This window comes from Canis lupus, chromosome 15, assembly GCF_048164855.1.
Source record: "Canis lupus baileyi chromosome 15, mCanLup2.hap1, whole genome shotgun sequence".
Classification (NCBI taxonomy): domain Eukaryota; kingdom Metazoa; phylum Chordata; class Mammalia; order Carnivora; family Canidae; genus Canis; species Canis lupus.
In genome coordinates, this window is record NC_132852.1 from 595159 (window position 1) to 617575 (window position 22417).

Here is a 22417-nt window from a genome sequence, read left to right on the forward strand (position 1 = left end):
CTCTGATTCCCGTGTACGTTGAATTTATCAGTATGTGTCTTAAAATTTTCAATTGACTTTATCAGTATATTGTGACCAAAATAGTAAAATTTTTAGAATAATATTGCACATCATATATTTTTTGATAACGAGGATAACGAATCTATAAAAGAGTTAAAATCAATTTTCTTTATACAGAACGAAGGGATAAAAATCAGTGTTGGCATTTATTCATACTTTCCAACTTTCCTTGAAATGAGGCATTTCTATTCATTAATGATTATTCATGAGATCGTGACGTGAACATCAGAATGTAGCATTAGCAATTTATATGCTGCTTTTTAAAAAATGGCCCTCTTTTATCTTCATGTTTCTGCCTTTATAATTCTAGCTGCTTTTTCCCCTTCAATTTCATTTCCACCTGAAATCAAAGGAAAAAAAAAAGGAAAAAGATAAAATGTATGTTATAATTAATGAAGCCATTCGTTTTTTTGCATCAGTTGCAAATTGAATATGTGAACTGTTTTACTTTTAATACAGTGTTTGGAAAAATCGCATTTATTACTTAGACATATAATGAATTCATGAGCTGCACTTTCTGTTTTTTTCACAAACTAGATACACAAAACAATATTTCCCCTTTCCTCTAATTCCTGAGTGGATCACTTATTTCCAAGTAATTAGCTTAAAGGGGATAATGATTGTAAGTCCCCCCGCCCCCCCCAAGCTCACTCCGCCCCGTTCACCAGTAAGTCACCAGCAGGTTAAACGCGTCCCAGCGAGGGTGAGGGTTTCAGCGACTCACCGGGAACTTCCTAATTAGACGACTGGATGCTGAAGCGACGAGGGATGGGGAGAGGCCCAGGGGCTCCCGTGGGCAGAGCCGCAGTGTGGGTTTTGTCCGCTTAGAGAGGAGTCCAGTCTGATGCGTGGGTTCCCTGCCCCCGTGTACACACGGCCCGTGGGGACACGTCCTCCAGGGGCCCCAGCAGCAGCCAGCTCTGGGCTGGGCAGGTGTGCGGAGGTCCAGACAAGCAACCAGTGTGCAGCCGTGTGCTTCTCCCCTTTGGGGGGCCAGCTCCATTCTACACCGGACAAAAAGCAAGCCGTAGATGTGTCAGAGCCGCTCTGTGGGGACACAGACGTATCGGGGACCAGGCCCGGTCTCCCCACGGCTCTTGCATGACACCCGCATCCCACACCCACCTCTTGTCCCCTCCCCACCCCTGGGGGAGACTGAGGAGTGGGCCCTGGACCAGAGACTGGGCAGACGGGGCGTGAGGGCGCTGGTGTGAAGCTCCCCGAGTCTCCACAGCCTAAGGGGGTCCGGACACAGGCTGGTTGGAAGCTACTACTGCTGCATTTTATTATTTTATGTTATTTTATTTTATTTTTTAAATATTTTGTTTATTTATTCACAAGAGACACACAGAGAGAGAGAGGCAGAGACCCAGGCAGAGGGAGAAGCAGGCATGCAAAAGCCTGACGTGGGACTCGATCCCGGGACCCCGGGGTCATGTCCTGGGCCGAAGGCAGACACTCAACCCCTGAGTCCCCCGGGAGTCCCAATCACTGCATTTTAAGCCGCCCATGGTTTATGACCTCAGAGAGGCCCTGACGACGCGCCTCTTGGGTGACCCCAGTGAAAGGTCACGGCCTGGCTGCAGGTAAATTCCAGACTGGCTGTCCATCTGCGAGCTTGCAGGCCCATGGGAGGCGGGCTCGGGGTCTCAGCACACAAAACATAGAGCCCACGCCGCCTCTCGTGAGCGTGGACGTGCGGGAGGCCAAGTCAGGCGGGTCACCCCCAGAGCCCAAGGTTGGGGTGCTGGGTCCGGCTGCTGGATGCCGTGCACTGAATTCCTGGCACTGCTGGTGTTTTCTTATTCAAGAGAGAGATTCCTGCTTTTCTACTTTCACATGAGTAACTATACTATAATAATATAAAATATAAATAATATATTTTGGTTACCAGACTTCTGTAAGTCGTGGTTTAGGGAGCGCCGTTCGTAGATTTGAATCCTGCCGGGCCCCGCTTTGTGCCTGTGGGTATATGACGGAAATGTCCTGTCCCCCACTTTCAGGACGTGCAAGTAGCCACAGCAACATCATCGACCTCCGAGCTCTCTTACCTGGGCCGCTTTCAATAGACTCCCTACCATTCTCTTCACTAATGTTTCTTTTTAAAATCATTCTTTCTTGCCGTGCTAAGGTCTATAGGAGACTGTTTTTTCATTACTAAGTTCTCAAAGCTCAGCACCATATGTGTCGGTAAGTTGGCAATTCATAATTATTCATTGATAGATGATAGATGGATGAACACATTAATCCATCTATGAAATTTAAATAATATTCTGTATATCAGAGAATAGTTATGAGGATTAACTGAGCTTTCATAGAGTTAAGTGCCTAATACTCAACCAAGCCAGCAAATAATATACATACTTATCATAATTTTTTAAAAGATTTATTTATTTGAGAGAGAGAGAGAGAGAGAGCACATGTACATGCATGAGCAGAGGGAGGGACACGGAGAGAGACTCTCGAGCAAACGCCCTGCCCAGCACGGAGTCTGCGGGGCTTGATCCTAGGTCCTTGAGATCATGACCTGAGCCAAAACCAAGAGTTGGACGCTCCACCAGCTGAGCCATCCAGGCGCCCCTATCAGAAGTTTATAATGTTAATCTCGGCCTACTTTTTTTATTCGTGAATATGTCTACATCACTGACCCAATCGTAGACTCCTCAAAGGCATGGGCTCTGACTTACACATCCTTTCTCCTCAATCCTTCTGCCATGACTAAGATCCTGTGTGGACCTCCAATTAGGTTGATTTTGTCAAAGAATCAAATTTTAGATGATGGAATTTGGTCCTTTTAGAACCAGTTGAATGCTCTTCCATTCTGATAATTTCTGAACTTAATTTGATAATTTCTGAACACCTAGTAGGTACTTATCACTGTATATTTTCTGTGTACTTTCAGATCCAGAAATAAAGATCTACACACGGGTTTCTGGCCTGTCGGAGCTTATATTTTAACAGAAGAGATAGACTTACATGCATAATTTCAACACAATGTCATAAATGCCCTGACAACATGTGCGGGTATTGCATTGGGATCAACGAACAGGGTCTTTACCTCAGCAGGGATGTTCAAGGAAAGCTTCTTAGAGGAAGAACAAATAAAATTTTATATGATGAAGATGCAAATTTTCATAATGATTTATTGTTTACAAAATGCTTTCTTATACACTCTCTCAGTCGAATCTTACGATAACCCACTGGCAGAGGCAATATTATTGCTCCAAGTTACGTGTAAGGAAACTAAGATTCATTGATGCTGTCTTGTTCAAGGACATGTATATTTAGTAAATCTTGATAGATTTATATAAGTAAATATAAGTTTATATAAATAATTTATACAAAACTAAATATTGGCATATTAATATAAATATAATATAAATTTAAGTAAACATTATTTATACATTTTATAATTTATATGTAATAAAATTACATGTAATAGATGTAAATTTATATAAATAAGTTTATACCAGGATGCTTGACAAATTTTCTGTTTTTTTCACTATTCTGCCTTGTTGTTTGCCCTGGTTTTCCAGGATTAGAATATTTTTTAATCAGATGAGTGTCTATCTTAATCGTTATTTTTTTATTTTTTATTTTTTTAGGGAGAGAGAGAGAATGAATGTGAGGAGGAAAGAGTAGAGGGAGAAGAAGAGAGAGCATCCCGAGCAGGCTCCATGCTCAGTGGGGAGCCCGACATGGGGCTCAGTCTCACAACCCTGAGATCATGACCTGAGAGTCAGATGCTTAACTGAGGGAACCACACAGATGCCCCCAGAATTAGAATTTTTAACATCCAGGTGGGGAGAGAGGCCATACAGATTTTAGAAAAAACAAATCTTAATCTGATATTAGAGAAACAATGAAAGAGGTGCAGTCACAGTATAAAAATACAAATTCAAAGCCCAATAGAAAGAGGACAACGGGCTGGTACTACTTATATTACATAATTACTCTCTGCCAGGTGCTGCTAAACTACATTACACCTGTCACTAACTTCAATCTTCGTGACGATCCTAAGAGCTACAAAGATGAGAGAAGCAACTCTTGACAGGCATTTGTTTCTAGGGTTCAAAGATAGTGTAGGCCACAACTATCCTCTTCAGTGGGTGTGAGACTGTTCCCAGGAAAAATAAAGAGCATGGGTGGGTGTTCCTGTGAGGTCCTCTGATGAATCACGTCCCTGGAATCCTGTCCTCGGGTGGTCCCCTTCCACAAGGACTCTATCTGGGGCCACAGGACTTGATGTGGTCAATGCAAACGAGGGGTAGAGCACCTGCACATTGGATGTGGTCTCTCTCCTTTCTGGAAGCTGTTCCCTGTCACATGGATAAATCCAGGCTAAATGGTGGGAAATGCATGGCAGGACCAACAGCCAGCATCATGATGCAGGCACGTGAGTGAGGCTGCAGCAGACAACCCAGTCCTGGTTGAGCTATGACCAGTCAGCCACATAAATGACGCCAGGCACAGCCAGCAGAACATTCCCCCTACAGAATCCAGGGAAATACAATGCGTACTGATTGAAGCCACTAATTGTTGGGGTTCACCGGATGTGCAGCAATCCATGATCAATACAAACTTAAAAAAATCCACCAAACATCAAGCAATACAATGACTATTTTTTAGACATTTAATTATATTTTATCCTCACATGGCTCACAGAATCACATTTTAAATTGAGTTTCAAAGAGACAAGAAAATTTTCCTAAAGTAATATGGACAATAGGTCCTTCTGGAATCAGAAATGATGCCTGCTGATTACAAGAGCCATCTTCCAGAGAAAAGAGTATTAAATATACCCGGGCATTTAAGTGAGAAAGCAAAATCGTTGACATTAAATTTTGCTAAGTTAATCTGATGCAAATTGTCAAAAATCTGACCTATGGAGTTTTTTAAATCATGGCTCTGAAAAGCTAAACCAAGTCATTCAGTGAAAGAGGCCTGTGTGTTTCCTAAGCTGTGTCTTTCCTAACATCTTGATGGATAACTGTGAAGAAGAAACAATTGTTTGTCAGATTCTACTATTGTGCACTAAAAAAATCCTTCTAATTTCTGAATCCAGAATAAATATCTCTGTAAAATAATCTGAACTTTGGTTGTCTTTAGTCAGATCACCCAGATAATTTATTCAGACCTGCCTCCATTCCAAAGCACTTAGTAAATCGCTGTATTGTGCAACACATTTTGTTATTGAATGACATTAGTGTCTATGAAACAAGGTCTCGCCCATCATTATGTTGAAAGGCAAAGGTGAAAACCCCATGAGTTTGCAGTCAGGAAGCCCTGGGTCAGATCTTATCACCACCACCTATTGATGTTTTATCTTGGGTGACTTATTTTTCTTTTTTCTTTTTTTTTCCATGTATAGCTGTCGATGTGCATCCTAAGATCACTGGTTCTTTTGGAAGCAAGAAAACATGATTAACAAGAGGTAACTAAAATCTTCAAGTCTTTTTTTATTCTAAGCTATTAATAAGATAGAATTCACACATTTTTCTATCATATCTATCTATATCTATCTCTCTCTCTACCTATCTACCATATAATAGATAGATGGATAGATAGATAGATGATAGATAGATGGATAGATAGATAGATAGATAGATAGATAGATAGATAGATGATAGATAGATACTACACTCATCCTTGAGCTTTTCACCTGGCCAATCCTTAAATATCTTCCTATACTATGCAAATATCTTAGGTACCAAATGAAAACAGATTTGGGAAAGCGCCAAAGTAAAAAATGCTATAAGGTAAATTCTATTGCATTTTTCTTCATAAAGATGAAATAAAAGCCATGACACTAGAGAGAGAGAGAGTTAAAAGTACCTCTTTACAATATCAAGAGAAGAGTGAAGTAAAAGCCACGAACCATAAAGAATGCCTGACTTCGGGGTAGAGAAGAACATTGTGGAATACACGTCCTGGAACATGGAGTTCTCCCAAAGAGATGGTGTGGCCTTTGGGGCTGAGAAAACCAAGAGGCAGAGACCAGGGATACATGCTTAAGAGATGTGAGTGGAAGAGAATAAAAAAGAAGAAGGGAAGGGGAAGACATGACAGAATAGCAAGGAAGGCCAGTGAAGAGACCCCAAGGATGGATAACTGAATCACCTGGGACATGGAACTCAGAATAGGTGACCTCAGTATGTATCTAACCCCAGATAAGGAAGCGTAACTAAATCAGTGCATCCGGGCCGGAGCCAGTCTCCGTTGGAACAGGCTGCACCCTGCGATGACAGTGCCCATGTTGACCGTGGGGACAGGAAGTCTGTTGGTGAGCCATTCATAAATGCCATTGCTAATACCAGGTCCCTTGCACTCAAGGACAGCTCTGGACGGGGAAAGACATTAATGGACACACACAAGCTGTGCCGCCTTGATTATTAAGTGTGCCCGCCGTCGCTGGACGCATTTGGTGATCACTTGTGTACATGGGAACAAATGTCCCCACATGTTCACGCCCACACGTCAAACTCTCTGCCTAAACCATTGGACCAAACCTTTTCTCATCTCCATACTTTTCAGTTTCCCACCATCAGCCAAGCAGTGACTTCTCTTCCATGGGTTAGCAACAACAGGCGCTACCCACCGAGGGGGGTTTCCTTCCTTTCTGTAATTTTGGGAGCATCCTATTTTGTTTGGTACTAAGACAGCAAGTGGACTCCTTTTCTTTCGTCTTCAGTAAAATGGTCTTAATTTTTTTTTTCAAGAAGCCATAAATGAATATGGAGAGAAGGGTGTCAGTATAGCAGAAACAGGTGCCACCAAGTCCCAAATGAATGTTGCTCCGAGTCCCACTGGTCCCAAAGTTAAGAGCTTATGACAGACTACAAATCACAGCCCTGTGCCCTCTAATGAGAAGGACTTGCCACCAAACAAAAAAGCTAAGTGAACCGAACAGTATGCACACGGATGTAGTTGATTTGCATTCCGGCACATGCTCCTTGCACTGCTGTACTTTGTCACACCAATGGTGTAAGTAGTGGTTCACAGAGCAATAGCCAGACTGAGGACCTCTACCCATGAACCACTCGAGTAAGATTTACCTGATTCACTTCCTTGTGCTTTCCTGTGTCTTTCGGGCCAGCCTGATCCTGCCTGTGCGTGTATCACTCTGACTTGGCGACTGGGTCCTGCGGTGCATACCTACGGTTATGGCTTGGTAGCTCAAAGAGCTTCCAGTTTATGATGGATGTCTTGGGTTGTTTGACATAGTAACTTGTTATCCTGGGCTACTTACCAGGGCCTGGGGTGACTGAAGAAATATTTTCCTGAAAGAGAATAGATTTTTGCACAAGAGGACCCAACTCTTCTTCTAAACCCTAGCTTGATGCCGTGACTCTCCTATTGGGACCTGCCCAAGGTTCTCCAAAGCACTCCTCCTTGCAGCGGGCAGGAGCTTTCACGGGAGCCCAGAGCTGCTGAATTGTGTGTCTATGCTCAATGCTTCTCCCCAGCGGTCTGACTCAGTGAGTTAATCAGTCAATGGGGCAGGGCAACATAATATGTATCTCCTCCAGAATCCAAAGAATCCAGAATCCAGAGAAAATGCAGAGAAAATTTTAGGGGACCAGATGCAGCAGGTATCCCTTAATCTTGTAGATGGCTAGTGTGATGCTTTTTGGAATAGCAGCTCGGTCAATATCTCCGTAGACCGGAGAGCTGGAGAATGGAGTTGGTTGTGAATCGACACAGTGAAGTCGTACTGCTGGGCCACACCAGATGAAAGCAAACTGCTTCTGGAAGTCCTCTGTTAATAAGCAGAAAGGAAAAATCAATTTCGAGATCAATAGCTACATACCAGGGACCAGGGCAGTGTTCGTGTGATCCAACAAAAATATCATTTCTGTAATCATAGCTAAAAAGTGCCTGTATTCCTTCATCTTCTGTGTATCTACTGTAGGTTTTTGCTTTTTGGTGACCATGAGGTGCTCTTCATTTCCTGATACACAGCCATCCTGTAGATGTTTAAAGTTCCCATGGGGCATGTTAGGAGGAATATTTAAAACATATACTTGTGATCACAGAATCAAGGTTCTTTCTCAAAATGGCTTGGCCTCTCTCTTTCTTTTAGGATTTCTGGGTCTGTAAATACGCTCAGCCTGGAGCTGGGTGAGGGTCTATGGCTCATTCTGTTCACCAAAGTGAGTCTCTGGTTACACTCATTAGGAAGGGCATTAGTATCTATGTCCTGCTCTGTAACTGTAAGGGCATCATCATCACTGAATGACTGATAAAAATGTTTCTGGGTCAAATCATTCCTTCATCTGTTCTGACTGCTGTGCTCACGTTGTCACTGGAGGTCAGTTTCTGCAGCTCAGCCTGTGATGCTCTGCGCCTCCACCATTCCAGGAACTGAGGAAGTCACATCAATGACGGAGGTCTTTCTGTCTCCACTGGCTTCCAGCGAGTGCCACAACGGTGCTTGGAAATGCTGACGCCTGCCCCAGTGCCTTGTACCCTCTGGACATACCAAGGGCATCACTATGTGCGGGGGCAGGTAACACAGCCAGTCTACCCTTGTATTTCTTCTTTAAGTCTTTCGATGCTTTATCTAAAATATACCATGGGAGATTTTAATTTAATTTATTTTAACTTAATTAATTTAATTTAATGTAGGCCACATTGGGTATGATTTTCAAACACTCACCAAATAAATTTTAACTATGAGCTGTCCAAGGTGACCCATCAAATTCAGAATCTCTTGCCAGTATATCCATATAAACGCATTTACTTTGATCCCAGATCATCTTTTTATGCCCTTATTTATCCTAATGGATCATTCTTATATATATTGTCTATGCTTTTATTAAAGATAATTGCAAACTAGTTGCAATTAGTTTAGGTTGTTAATTACCTCTCTTGTAAATCATTTTACCTCTTTTCTTGGAATTGGCCGGAATTTGAGTCTGGCTATAGTCTGGAAACAGAGACGTTGGAGGTGGTAAAAACAGGCCTGAGGACAATAGTCATCTCTTTCAAGGCAACTCCTTCAGTTGAGATTGTCATGGGGCTGGGGCGTAGGGCCAGGAGAAGTCTAACCCTCTCAGAATGGCAAGAACTCCTTCTAGTAGCAAAAGAGGTTTAGCAGTTACTTAGGGTATTAAATTATATTAAATGTATAAATTGGAATGTGCCCAAACCTTAGCATTCTAATCTTTAGGATCCTACTTTTTAACAATAAGTTTCATACATTATGAGACTGAGTCACATTGTCAATCCACCTTGCCTTGTAGTTCACCTGTGTGGTCTGGCCCAGAATTCTATATTCAGAGATCTTGGCTATATGACAGCGAAAAATAAGGCAGCATTTCAACACAGTCATATAAGTGTCTTGTCTGGTTCTTTATCCATAGCCAGAGTTAGAGGAAAAGTTCTTTTTATTTTCTTTTGGCGACTGGAATAAGCAGCAGCCAGTATACTCCACAGTACTTATCCCTTACATTTCTTGTATTGTTGCTAATATTAGCAATAAAAACAACTACATCAATAGCCACTTAGTCTCCCAAAGGTTTCTTTGAACACATGAAACCAAGTAAAAATATAAACATCTGGGAATCCCTGGGTGGCGCAGCGGTTTGGCGCCTGCTTTTGGCCCAGGGCGCGATCCTGGAGACCCGGGATCGAATCCCACATCGGGCTCCCGGTGCATGGAGCCTGCTTCTCCCTCTGCCTGTGTCTCTGCCTCTCTCTCTCTCTCTGTGTGTGACTATCATAAATAAAAATAAAAATAAAAATAAAATAAATAAACATCTTGTATTAATGTGCATGTCATAGATGACCACTTCCACCAACAACGAAATCACTATTCTCATCAAATATAATCATATCAGAAATCCAATTTCAGATTCCCACCCATGGTAGGTAGAATAAATGTCCCCAAAAGATGTCTGCACCCTGATTTCCAGGCAATGGAATTTTGCAGATTAGGGTTAAGACCTTTGAGCTGGAGAGATCATCCTGGATTATCTAGATGGGTCTGGTATATTCAGATGAGTCCTTAAAAGTGGAAAGAAGATAAAGAATGAGTGAGAGTGACAAGATGGTAGGAGAAGGAGAAGAGGTTTAGGAGAAGGAAGGATTTTCCCCCATGTTGTTACTCTGAACATGGAAGAAAGGCCAAGGGTCAAGAATTGGCCGTAAGAAGCTGAGATGACCCTCAGCTGACAGTCGGCAAGGAGAGGAGTATCTGACTCTTGCACCTCCAGGAACTGAAATCTGCCAACAGCTCACACGAGTAAAGATGTGATACTCCCTCAGGTTCTGAAAAAGGAACTAAGTCTTTTATTTTAGCCTGGTGAGACCATATTGGACTTCTGGCCTTCAGAGCTACAAGATGATCAGTCTGTGTTCTTGAAGCCTCCAAAGTTCGTCATGACTTGTTACGGCAGCCATAGAAAACTAGTGCATCAGGTCTGAGGGCTCCGTAGAAATCACTTCCAGCATCACAAACAGTATTGGTCAATGTGCAACGAAGATCACAGAAGGGACCTGTGAGTTTTCCTGTAGGGACTCAGGGCCGGCAATGGGATGGCCAAAGAAGCAAGCTCCATCAGCTGAGGCTGAAGCAGTGGTTCCCATGAGCTTGCAGAGCATAGCACAGTAAACAGAAAACTCTGGAAAGCTCCCAACCACCAGCTCCACCTCAACAGCGAAGTGGGTGGTTTTGATAATCATACCACAAAGTCCCTGTGAATCTGAGAGCCCTGACCTCCCCATGGAGAGCAATGGCCTCTCCTTCCAAGTGCTCGGCAGGCACATGCTCCCCTAGGACTGCACAGACAGAATCTGGGGAATGTATCTCCTGGCTTATTCTCCACAGGCTGAGGTGACCTTACAGGGAGTTAGTCACATACCTGATTTGATGGTGGACAAGCCATGTGGCCCACTGGAACTCAGGGAGCCTTGGTAAGCCCTGCATTCACTTGGAAAGACAGCACAGGCTCAGAAATCATGGCGGATCGCAAGTATGCATCTGCCACTTGGAAGCTCTGCAGACTTTCTCACGATCCTTTCACATCCCACTGATCAAACCTCCAGATCTGTAAAGTAAGATAAGGGTAAGCATCTAAATTACTCAGGGAGGCCTTGAGATTAAAAGACTTAATAAATATAAAGAAGCTTAGATATGTTTTTTTTTTTTGAAAATGTAGTGTTAACTATTACATTGTTCCCCCCAAAAGATGAAATCACACCAATGAACTGAATTTAGAAACAGACGTTCAACGCTGAACATATGAGTTAAGACTAAAGCTAAACACTCGTGGTAATTATAGTTTATAACAGGAGGGAAAGGCCATGAACCTTGCTAAATTCAGTATGTATTAAGAGTTGGAAGAAAAAGTAGGAAAGAGGAGACATGGAAGATACCAATTTACTTCTATGTTTCATAGTGAGGAGGCAAAGATCCTCTCTAAAAATCTGTAAATCACAGATATGGCTCAAGTATCCTATTAGGAGTTCTTTTTTTTTTTAAGATTTTATTTATTTATTCATGAGAGACACAGATAGGGAGAGAGAGAGGAGAGAGAGAGAGGCAGAGACACAGGCAGAGGGAGAAGCAGGCTCCATGCAGGGAGTCCGATGTGGGACTCGATCCCAGGTCTCTAGGATCATGCCCTGGCCAAAGGCAGGAGCCAAACCACTGAGCCACCCGGGCTGCCCACCTATTAGTTCTAATTGTAAGAAGAAAAAAAAAATACAGGAAATACATTATAAAGCTTGTAAGCCAGTTGAAAAAATGCATATCCCCAAACATCTATGCAAATATCAAAAAGTACTTGAAAAAAACCCACAAATTCCATTGCTAGATGATTCCCCAAGACAAATAAAAAATATATCTACCAAAATAGACTTTTACAAGGATAATTGTTGTGATGTTATTCAAAATACTAAAAAACTGGATACCACCTAGGTGTCTAGTAACTGGAGAAAAGCTAAGAAAAATATGGTATACTCACACAATAGATTGAACAATAAAAAGGAATTAATTGTAAATTAATTGTAAACAAGAACATGGATAATTCTCACAAATCACGTTAAGAAAAGGAAAGCAGATACAGAAGAAGCCACATTATCCAATCCCATCATGAAGAACGGATGCCGTGGGAAAACCTAAGGGTGGTTTCCTGTGGGCGCTGAGGAGGGAGTGTGAACAGCATGAGGAAACCCTCTGGGGTCTTGGGAGTAGTTTATGCCTGGATAATTTAACCGAATGCTTTTATCACTTTATTGTTCGTAAAGTATGCTTCTGTGTGAAACGGAACCATAAAATTAAACTTACCGGGTGACAAAACACAGGGCAAACTTACTTGTTATGTGAAGGGAATTAGCTGACCTGTCTCAGAGTTCATTAAAGTGAAATACAGCAGAAAGCATCTCTAAGCTCTGTGTGAGTGAACTGCCTAAAAAACATACATTGTGGAGCAGAAGCAAATATATTTGAAGAGTTATACAAGAAGTTTATGGTACTTTCTGAATAGCAAAAGATAGAAAAGAAAACAAATATCAACCGGTATCAGAATGATGAATGGAATTATGGTACTTTCCCAGGCTGCAATACAGATTTTAAAAAACAAAAGATATCTCAGTGTGATTATATGAGAAGAGCAACAAGATGAGTTGTTTCATGAGTCAAGCGAGTTACAAGAGGTGTTTTATAGCATGTCTCCTCTTGTGTTACAAAAAAAACGCATATTCATGAAATACATGAAAAAAGCTAACAAAAATAATTCTGGTTATACTAAAGACTTTATTTTAATCTAAGCAATGAACTTGAATCTGATGAGAAAACCCAGGGAGAACCGCTCGTAGCTGGCAAGGCCTCGGGCGAATGTGATTTCTGTGCACCCCTGGTCTTGACCAGCTCCCGGCCAGCGGGGTTGTGTGGAGGGAGGGTGGGCAGCAGCCTCTCAACACCATCAGCCGCACTCATGTGTTAATTCCAAGACAGGCACCACTTTCGATGGAAAAGGTAGTTTGGCAAAGACTTAATCTAGCTTTGCAAATATTAAATGTATTATTTCCTTCTCCAAATGCTTTGATAAATTGTGGATAAAACAAAGTTACATTAGATTGGTAAGTCTGCAAAAACCAAGCCCAGCCAATAACGGCAGACATTTCCTGAATCTACCCAGGTAATAACCCTCTTTGCTTTCATTTATCAAATGATAGTAAGCTAACTTTTTTTTTTTTTTTTCCTCACTGGATGTCAAATTTTACCAAAATTTGGAATTCAACTTTCTTCTACTCCATTTTTTTTTTCCTCTGTAGGGGAGGTGAGATGTGGCTGGTAATGTGCTAGCATCACATCACATTCCCAGATCTTTCTTTGGGTTCTCTACAGGTAGAGTTCCACAATGAACTACAACAGGACTTGCCAAATGTATAATTATTCAACGAGGCATCCTCTCCCACCCTGAGTACTAGCAGCAGCCGATAACATCTCAAGCTCTCCTTGACGCGCCTTATGAATTCACCGAGCGTTGCTTTACAGAGTCCTACACACAAGGTGATTGTTGTACAACAGAGAGAGAAGAAGGCAGACTTGTTTGTTTTTGTTTGTTTGGCTGGGAAATTATGGGATGACAGCAAAGAGGTGGGCTGTGGCTGGAATCAAGTCAATTTAGCAGTGATGAGTTGGAAGTCTTAAAAACGGAGGAGCAAAGAAAGAAACCAAAACCACTAACCGAATCATTGCAAGACTCTGGACCACACGGCGGCTACTGTGGAGTCAACATCAAAGTGCATCATGATGTCGTGCAAGAAACAGGGAACTCAGGACTGAGGGGGGGGGGGCTGCATGGAGAGCTTCCCCCCCCCCCCGCCCCAGGGTAGAAGCATGGACATCTTGGGACAGGAATCCAGCACATCCATAAAAGAGTGGTAGCTGCTGTCAAATAGTCAAAGTTCAAAAAACTGTGACGGATGTAGCTCATGGGCCTCCATACTAACCCAGGGCTAGTCTGCAGATGACTGAAAGGCTGGTGGTAGAAGCCACACTTTGATGAGGAGAATAAATGTGATCTTTTATGAACACAATTTAGTTGGGCCCAGTATTTCCCTAAAATGCTCCTTGGCAAGGTTACCTGTGACCAGTTGCTAAATCCAAAAGCCAACATCCAAGCCTTACTTAGTGGGCAGCGCAGAGGTGGGGCGTCGGGGCAGCTCAGTCGGTTCAGCATCTGACTCGTGACTCTTGATTCAGCTCAGGTCATGATCTCAGGAGAGGGAGATGGAGCCCCGCATTGGGCTCCTTGATGGGTGTAGAACCTGTTTAAGATTCTTTCTCTCTTTCTCCCTCTGCCTCTGCCCTTCCACCCCATGTCTCGAAAGAAGAAAGAAAGAAAGAAAGAAAGAAAGAAAGAGAGAGAGAGAGAGAGAGAGAGAGAGAGAGAGAAAGAAAGAAAGAAAGAAAGAAAGAAAGAAAGAAAGAAAGAAAGAAAGAAAGAAAGAAAGAAAGAAAGAAAGAAAGAAAGAAAGAAAAAGAAAGGAAAAAGACAACTCAGGCATTTGGTCCAATTCATTCGCCTCTTCCTTGAAGTGCCTTCTTCCTTTGCATCCCACAGCCCTACAATCACGTAGTTCGCTTCCTCTTTATCTGGCTGTTCCACCCAAGTATCCTTTGCTGATTATTCCTTCTGTTCCTCTTTTTAAGGCTCATTGTTTGTCTCTCCACTTACATGTATTCCCACTCCCTCCCAATGTGGTCTCAACCACACTTGGGGTTTTAAATGCCATTGATATGCTAAGGAAACGCGGGCTTATAAATCTAACCCAGCTGTTCCCTGAAAACCAAACTCGTAAATCCAGCTGCATAGGAGACCAGCCTCCTGGGTGTCTAACAGGCATCTCCAGATTCGCCTGATCTCACCCAGACTCCCTGTTCCCACCCACTGACCCTTCCTCAGTCTTTCTCAGGAAATCTCAACCCTATTCTTCTAACTGCAGAGGAAGTGATCACATTGAAACTTAACACGTGGCCACAGCACATCTGTTGTGAAATTTAATGCAGATATTTTCAGCGGCTTCCATTTGCTTTCCAAGGCCCGCGGAGGAAAAGGCACATCCCTGGCGCTGGCAGGTGAAGTCCCACCTCTTCGGCCGTTCCCTGTCTGGCCTCATCCACTCCTAGCTCTCACAGCTGCACGGCTGCCCTGCCCGTTCTTCCTCACAGAAGCCAACCAAACCCAAGCAGCCCCCTGCTTGCCCTATGCTCCACCGGTGGCTGCTCCCAGGAACCCACATGGCTTCATTGCCTACGAACTTGGGGTTGCTAATGGTATTAGTTATTTTTACTGCTTGACACATTATCCCAAACTTGAGTGGCTGAAAATAAACAAAATTTCACAGATCTGTGGTTCAGGAATCTGAGCATGACACAATGGCCCGTAAGCTCTAGGTTTCTCTGGTGGTTACAGCCACAGTAGCGGTCGTGCCACAGGCTCACCTGAAGACTGAACCAGGGGAGAACGGGCTTTTAGGGTCTCACATGCCGCGCACTTGCTGGCAGACCCCCGGGGAGCCCCTGAGCAGATCTGCCAACTTCCTCAGGAGGGCTTCTCTGCAAGGCTGCCTCATGTCACGCAGCTGACCTCCCCGGAGAGAAAGCCGGAGAGGGGGCTCGACATGAAAGGCATCTCATCGAGTGACCGCCCATCGGGGACATATTCTGTTGGTCAGAATGAGTCAAAGTCAAGTCCACATGGCAGTGGAGGGAGCTGCGTGAGGATTGCACTGCAAGGGTGCTGGGGTCGTTGGCTGAGCGCCGCGGTCGTCCAGGAACACATCCACTACCGTCTACTTAAGCTAGAAGAGATGAATCTTGGTAACTTTTCTGGTTTATTTTTTCTCCACCTAACAGATTTTTTTTTTTGCCTTTTTATTTTATTTTTTAAATTTTGCTACGAGAATGTAAGCTCCTTGAGAGTAGGGGTTTCCATCTCCTTCGCTTACTGCTATATGCCTAGGCGCGGGGCAAGCGTTTGTTGACTCTTCCGTGCTGTTGTTGGCGACTTAAGATTCATTTCAATGTGGTCTCAGAGTTGCTAGGACGTAACTAAACAAAACGCTTGTCTGTCAGTCAGCCCCACTGTTTAGAGAATAATTTCTATTATTGGATGCAAATCTATCTTGTTAAGAAACAAAGAGGGCAGGGTCTTGGGGCTGCTGTAACAGGATACCATAGACTGGGTGGCTTAGAGGAAATAGAATTATACTGCTCACAGTTTTGGTGAGTAGGAAGTCCAAGGTCAAGCCACCAAGATGTTCATGATCTGATTAGGATGCGTTTCCCATTTTATAGATGGTGCCTCCCCGCGGTGTCCTCACGTGGCAGAAGGGGTGAGGGAGATCTCTGGGACCTCAGTTATAAGAACGCTGGCCCCATTCATCAGGGCTCCATCCTATGTCCTAAATTCCATCTCCTGATACTATCACACCAGGGATTAAGTTTTCAGCATATGAATGTGGGCAGGAAGCAAACATTCAGACCTTAACAAGCAGGATGTTAGGCTTTCATGAGATTATGTATAAATGGATATGGTTGCTCCAAAGAGGAAGGGATTGATTAGCAGGAGTTGGGTGGGAGGGTTTTCAGGCTGTGAAAACTGCAGAGAACAGAAGATCTTTGGATTTGAAAGATGGGCAATTTGTAGATCTAGAAGAGGAACCAAGAGAGCACGAACAAAGACATGGAGCATAAGAGCGTCATCTGTCTATCATCTGTCATCTCTGAGTCTCTGTGGCTGTATGTAATCATCTATGTATGTCTATCAACTTTCACCATTTATCCTATCATCCATCCACCATCAATCTGTCATTTATTCAGTCTATCATCTATCTATTGTATGCAGATGGCAGTGCACGTGGCTGGAGAGCATATGGAAGGGAGTAATGGGGGACTGGGCACCAGGAAGGCTGCAGTGGCCTCTGAAGGGTACAATAAGCTCTGTTAACGATATTCAGGGCTCATATATAAGGAAAGCTCTGTTTCGTAGTAGACCTTCTGTCTAAAATAGCGAATTTGTCAAGACAGAGGATGGGATGCATATTCCGCAATCATATATGCATATCCGTGATTTCTAATTAGCTTTTATTAAAATTTTATGAAAGTATTCTTAATTCTAGCATTCAGTGGTTGTCCTGTTGCCAACATAAAGAATCGGTGTCGTGCTTCATTCATATTCTTTCTGGACCTATATTCATACAAAGTTAAGACTAACATGAACTGTTTAGTGTTGCCAAGTATTTTCCATCCTCTATGTGCAACTAATGAAAACATACACTATTTGTGATTGTGTCTGCAGCCACATATTACAATACGAAATACAGCAAGATAATAAATGCTTAGCAAGATGAGCAGGAATGATGCTTTGTTATGTAATTATATGTTGCATTCGTGTTATCTGAAAGGAACAATTTACCTGGTTAATTAAATTGCCTCTTCTTGGGCAGCCCTGGTGGCTCAGCGGTTTAGCGATGCCTTCAGCCCGGGGTGTGATCCTGGAGACCAGGGATGGAGTCCCACATCGGGCTCCCGGCATGGAGCCTGCTTCTCCCTCTGCCTGGGTCTCTGCTTCTCTCTCCTTCTGTGTCTCTCATGAATAAATAAATAAATAAATAATCTCTTAAAAATAAATAAATTGCCTTTTATTTTACTTAAAAACCCCTGCTGCTCAGATCACTCCCACAACCCAGTATCCATCTCTGATAATGTTTCAGGACAATCCATGGGTCCTTATAACATCTGGACACTGTCACCTTTCATTTTAGTCATAGGGAAAATCATGGGGTCTGAATGGTAGTCATCATGAGGCTGGATGGCTCCGGTCCCTGGGTGCACCAGGATGGAACCAAGAAGTGATTCCGAGTGATAGTGTGGGTGCTCCACAGGTTCTGTGACATATCTGTGCGTTGGGGGAAGTGTTGGGGGTTCTTATACATGAGGGCCTCTAAAACCGGAGGCTCAGGGCAGTGTTTCCTCTTGCTTGGGATAAAGACTATTTCCAAAAATAACTCAGGTACATTCTTATTACCTCTATCATTGTCCTCTTGCAAAAAAAAAAAAAAAATCTATCAATATTATGTACAATTCTAAGATTTTCACTGTTCCTTCCCAGGGAATCTATGTTGAATTTATTTGCTTACATTCCTGAATTTCTCTGTCAAACACAAATTCCATTACATTAGTCACTCACTAATATCCATGACCACTTATCACATTCCATGCCCTGTCCAACAAATCCATTTCTCAATGATTCAAAGAAATTGCTACTTTCAAGTAAGCTGGTATGTGGCTACTCAGAACTTCTCTTTTTACTGAGTATGTATGACATACAATATACCATCACATTCAGGCGGGCATCATATTTTTATACATTACGAAATGCTGGCCGCGATGAGTCCAGTTGCCAACTGTCATTAGGCAGGGTTATGACAATATTTATTTATTTATTTATTTGAGACACAGAGAGAGGCAGAGACCCAGGCAGAGGGAGAAGCAGGCTCCATATAGGGAGCCCGACATGGGACTTGATCCCAGGTCTCTAGGATCGGGCCCTGGCCTGAAGGCATTGCTAAACCGCTGAGCCACCCGGGCTGCCCTTATGCCAAAATCATTGACTGTATTCTCTTTACTCAGCATTACATCCCCAAAACCTAGTTATAAATTTATATGGCTGGAAACATGTACCTCTTAATCCCCTGGTTCACCCCCTCCCACCTTTTCCCTTCTCTGGTTACATATCCATGAGTCAGTTTCTGTGTTGTTTGGTTTGGTCCTTTTTTTGCCTCTTATAGTTCTTTTACAACTTCTTAAACTCTTCTACATGGAGGGGCATAGCCACATGCATTGCCAGTAGCGTTCCCTGGTACAGAAAGGCAACTCCCACCAGAACAAGACCGTGCTGGCATCCTGATCTTGGACTTCTCAGCACCCAGAATTGTAAGAAATACATGTCTGCTGTTTATAGGCTACCACGTGTGTGGCAACGCGTTATAGCACCGAACTGACTGCAAGAGGCTCTGTTAGATTTTCTCCTTTCTCCCCCTCTTCAAGGATGAACTCCGAGGAGCACAGCTTTGAGCACACTGTCTCCGTTGCCCGCCCGCCTGTAGCCCTGCCTCCGTGCATCGCCTGCCAGGTCTCAAGCTCTGGCTCCACTTCCCACCATGTCTCAATCTCAAGCACTCACTCTGGTTTCTGCCCAAACAACCCATAGTTGTGTTCTCTTTTTTTTTTTCTCAATGAAGTCATAAAATACGTTCTTATTCGTAGATACAATAAGCTTTTTGCGATTCTTATCTTAAAGATCGTCCCAATTAATGGCAGTCCAATAGCACCACGACTGACCATTACTTTCACTTTGCACTTCTGAGAGTGAACTCTTCAGGGGGCTTCTCTGTCCAGCACTCAGGGTTTTCCTCTTATCTGTTGGGATGCCCCTTTAAAACATAGGATTTTCTCTTCTAATCTTTTTATTATGCCACATGCTCTTAAAAATATACTTATTGTGAAGATGTGCATGCTTTAGATTTCTAAGTCTATCTTCATCCCGTGGCTCTCTCCTGGATTTCCTGCCTCAATTTCCAATTGCTTGTGTAATTAAAATCCATAATTCTGACTTCAAAACTGTGGGTCAGACATACTTTGAATATAATAAGAAAGTAGAAACAATGGTCGAGCTATAATGTTCAAACATTAAATAACTAGTACATCATGTTATACTGAGTTGATTTAAACTGTCAAGATAAAAAGGAAGGAAAATATTTTACAGTATTAATTGTGATTACATCATAACTTCTCTTGGAAACCATACGTTAATAACAAGAATTGATTATGAGAAGCATTTGGTGACATGATAGTTTTTTTTTTTTGCCCTAAAGGAAAGAAATTAGAAAATCAAACCAATATTTGATTTCAAATAATTCTATTTAAAAAATATTTTCTATTTGATTTTGTGTATAATATCCTTTTGATAAGTGAATGCATGTTTATAAATTCAACTTTCCTTTTCAAAAGAGTAGCATGAATAATACATTATCAACATAACATCCAATTAATATCACTATCAAAACCCAAATCATTATGCTATGAAGTAATGAGAAAATGCCAAGAGGATAATGGAAAATAAAAAGTTATTTATGGAAAACCTACCACTCAAAATGCTGTAAAAAATACAATAAATATTTGTGGAGCTAAAAAGTATTAACATGAATGCTAAAAAAATGTGTTGCTTATGATCTTGAAATAAGATAAACCACTTGTTCAAACTAAAGTCTGCCCAAATCCCTGGAATCAAATGTCAAGATTTGCTCCCCGGAGCACATATATTCCAACTCTGTCACCCTGCAAACACTTGCACTGCGGCTCAGGAGCTGAGCTCACCTTTGTGTGGGCAGCCAGTGAGGGTCTGAATTCCCCTCCACGCCCAATGACCCTTGCTTAGGGAATTCAGGAATGTGGCCTCATCAACACTTGCTTCCTCGTGAGCTTAATCCACTCCAGCCCAGGAAACAATGTGGAACAAAATGGCCAATTTTGAGACCTGCATTAGTCCAGTGTGAGGCACTGATTATCCAGTGGAAAAACAGAGGAGCTGGAGACAGTGTCCTGGGTGTATTTGCTAAGGACTTCAGCATTGCAGGGTGGGTCATGCCAGTTAATACCAGACGTACCAGACATGCACTGAGCTGTACATAATTTGTTCCTCAATGACATTTTATGTTTTGACTTTTCCCTTTTCCCTTATCAGTTGATGAGCCAGCCAGAGAAACCTCAGATACTAAGGGGAGGCCGTAGTTAAGGACGAGATCCATGATGAGCTGGGTTGATCATCCTGTGGTCTCTGAGCAAGCCTGTGTCTGATCCAGGCTAGTCTCCAGAGCTGACCCATCCTTGCCTCTGCATTCCTCCCATACTCAGATCTTCTCTATTTCTTCTTGTGCAGGTGTGAGGTGTGAGGCACAGCACCTGTTGGGGGCTCCCTGGGCCCCACTTATGCAAACTTTATCATAGACAAGAGGAGAGAGAGTAGGAAACGGATAATGTCTAAGAGAGAGTCCTAAGGAAGGACCACACTCAGAATGAAAAGCATGTAACATGTTCACCTTGTCACCTTGTCACCCAGAAAGCTCCGAACCCTGGAGCTGCAGAACTGTGGTTGACATTGACGCAAGACAGTAGTACCCTTCTCCTTGATCTACATGCGCATTCATGGAAATTAAAGAGCCTTTGAACTTAGTAGGTGGATCCTTAGTAGTAGGATCTCAACTCCTAACATATTTGTCACGTCTAAGCAGGATCTGTTCTGCCACTGAAAGGAAGGGAATGTATCAGGGATGTTGGCAGTCACAACAGAGGTAGACTGAGGTGGGTAGGTCTACATGCCCACGCAGAGGAGTATGTAACACTATGACATGGGGTGATGTAACAATATACATTTGTGATAAGCACACAAATAGCAAAGGAAACCCGCAAATTTTCCTTGCATTTAGGGACTAATTTTAGAAGTACGACAGATATTAAATATGACAATTCAAGACTTCAGTGGCTTATGACTTATCCTATTAATTTGTAATCAACTAAGAAAAAACCCAATAACACAACCAAACACATACCAGAGTATGGTAGAGAGCTGTCGCCTGGGCAAACGCATCTACTTGACTCAGGAAGTGTTGTTGTTTTTAATAGTGTAAAAAAAAACCCGTTGGCCAAATCCCCATCTTAGCTTTGCCTATCTCTCTTTTGTTTTTCTTTCTAATTTTATTTAAATTCAAATAATTGGCATACAATGTATTACTGGATTCAGAGGTTGAGGTCAGTGATTCATCGATCTTATATAACACCCAGTGTTCATTGCCTATCTCTCGTTTGATCAGCAAGAGAGCTCGGTGTCTCCCACATGAACCTTTTCTTCTGAGTATTTTCAGTTATTTCATCGTTCCATATGTTGATTACTGACTGAAAGATTTAGTATTGCAGTATTTTCACCAACATTCTGAGTAATTTTCTAATGTAGAGAGAAGTTCGTAAAGGTATATTATTGCATAGGAAACATATAGACCATATTCTGAAAGCAAGATGGCACGGAAGAGTTAGTTTGCAGTATGTGAATTAGCATTTTGTCCACTTTATGCATGTGTGTTATTTATAAGATGCCTAAAATAGAAGTATTTTACAACTAAGTTAATGATCATTTATTTTTACTATTTTCCATTTGTTTAATTAAAAATTTAGGAATTTGCATGTACCTGGAACTGTTAAGTGTGCATATGTGCTTATAAAATTCTTGCCGCAAGCCTGAAACCCAGGTGTCGTCATTTCTTTGTTTCAACAGGAAGAGCCCAA

At 42.5% G+C, this 22417-nt stretch overlaps 1 long non-coding RNA gene across 2 annotated transcripts; it reads right to left on the reverse strand.

Moving 5' to 3' along the window:
* Positions 1–223: 223 nt before the first annotated feature.
* Positions 224–21423, reverse strand: LOC140604547 (uncharacterized). 2 transcript variants are annotated; one of them, XR_012007350.1, is made up of 5 exons: positions 21178–21423; positions 17493–17657; positions 10926–11111; positions 785–1064; positions 224–400 (listed from the first exon to the last, which is right to left on the reverse strand). It is a non-coding gene; the product is annotated as an uncharacterized lncRNA (long non-coding RNA). The 2 variants fall into 2 exon arrangements; XR_012007349.1 differs by having other exon boundaries at positions 17493–17663.
* Between the last annotated feature and the right edge of the window lie 994 nt (positions 21424–22417).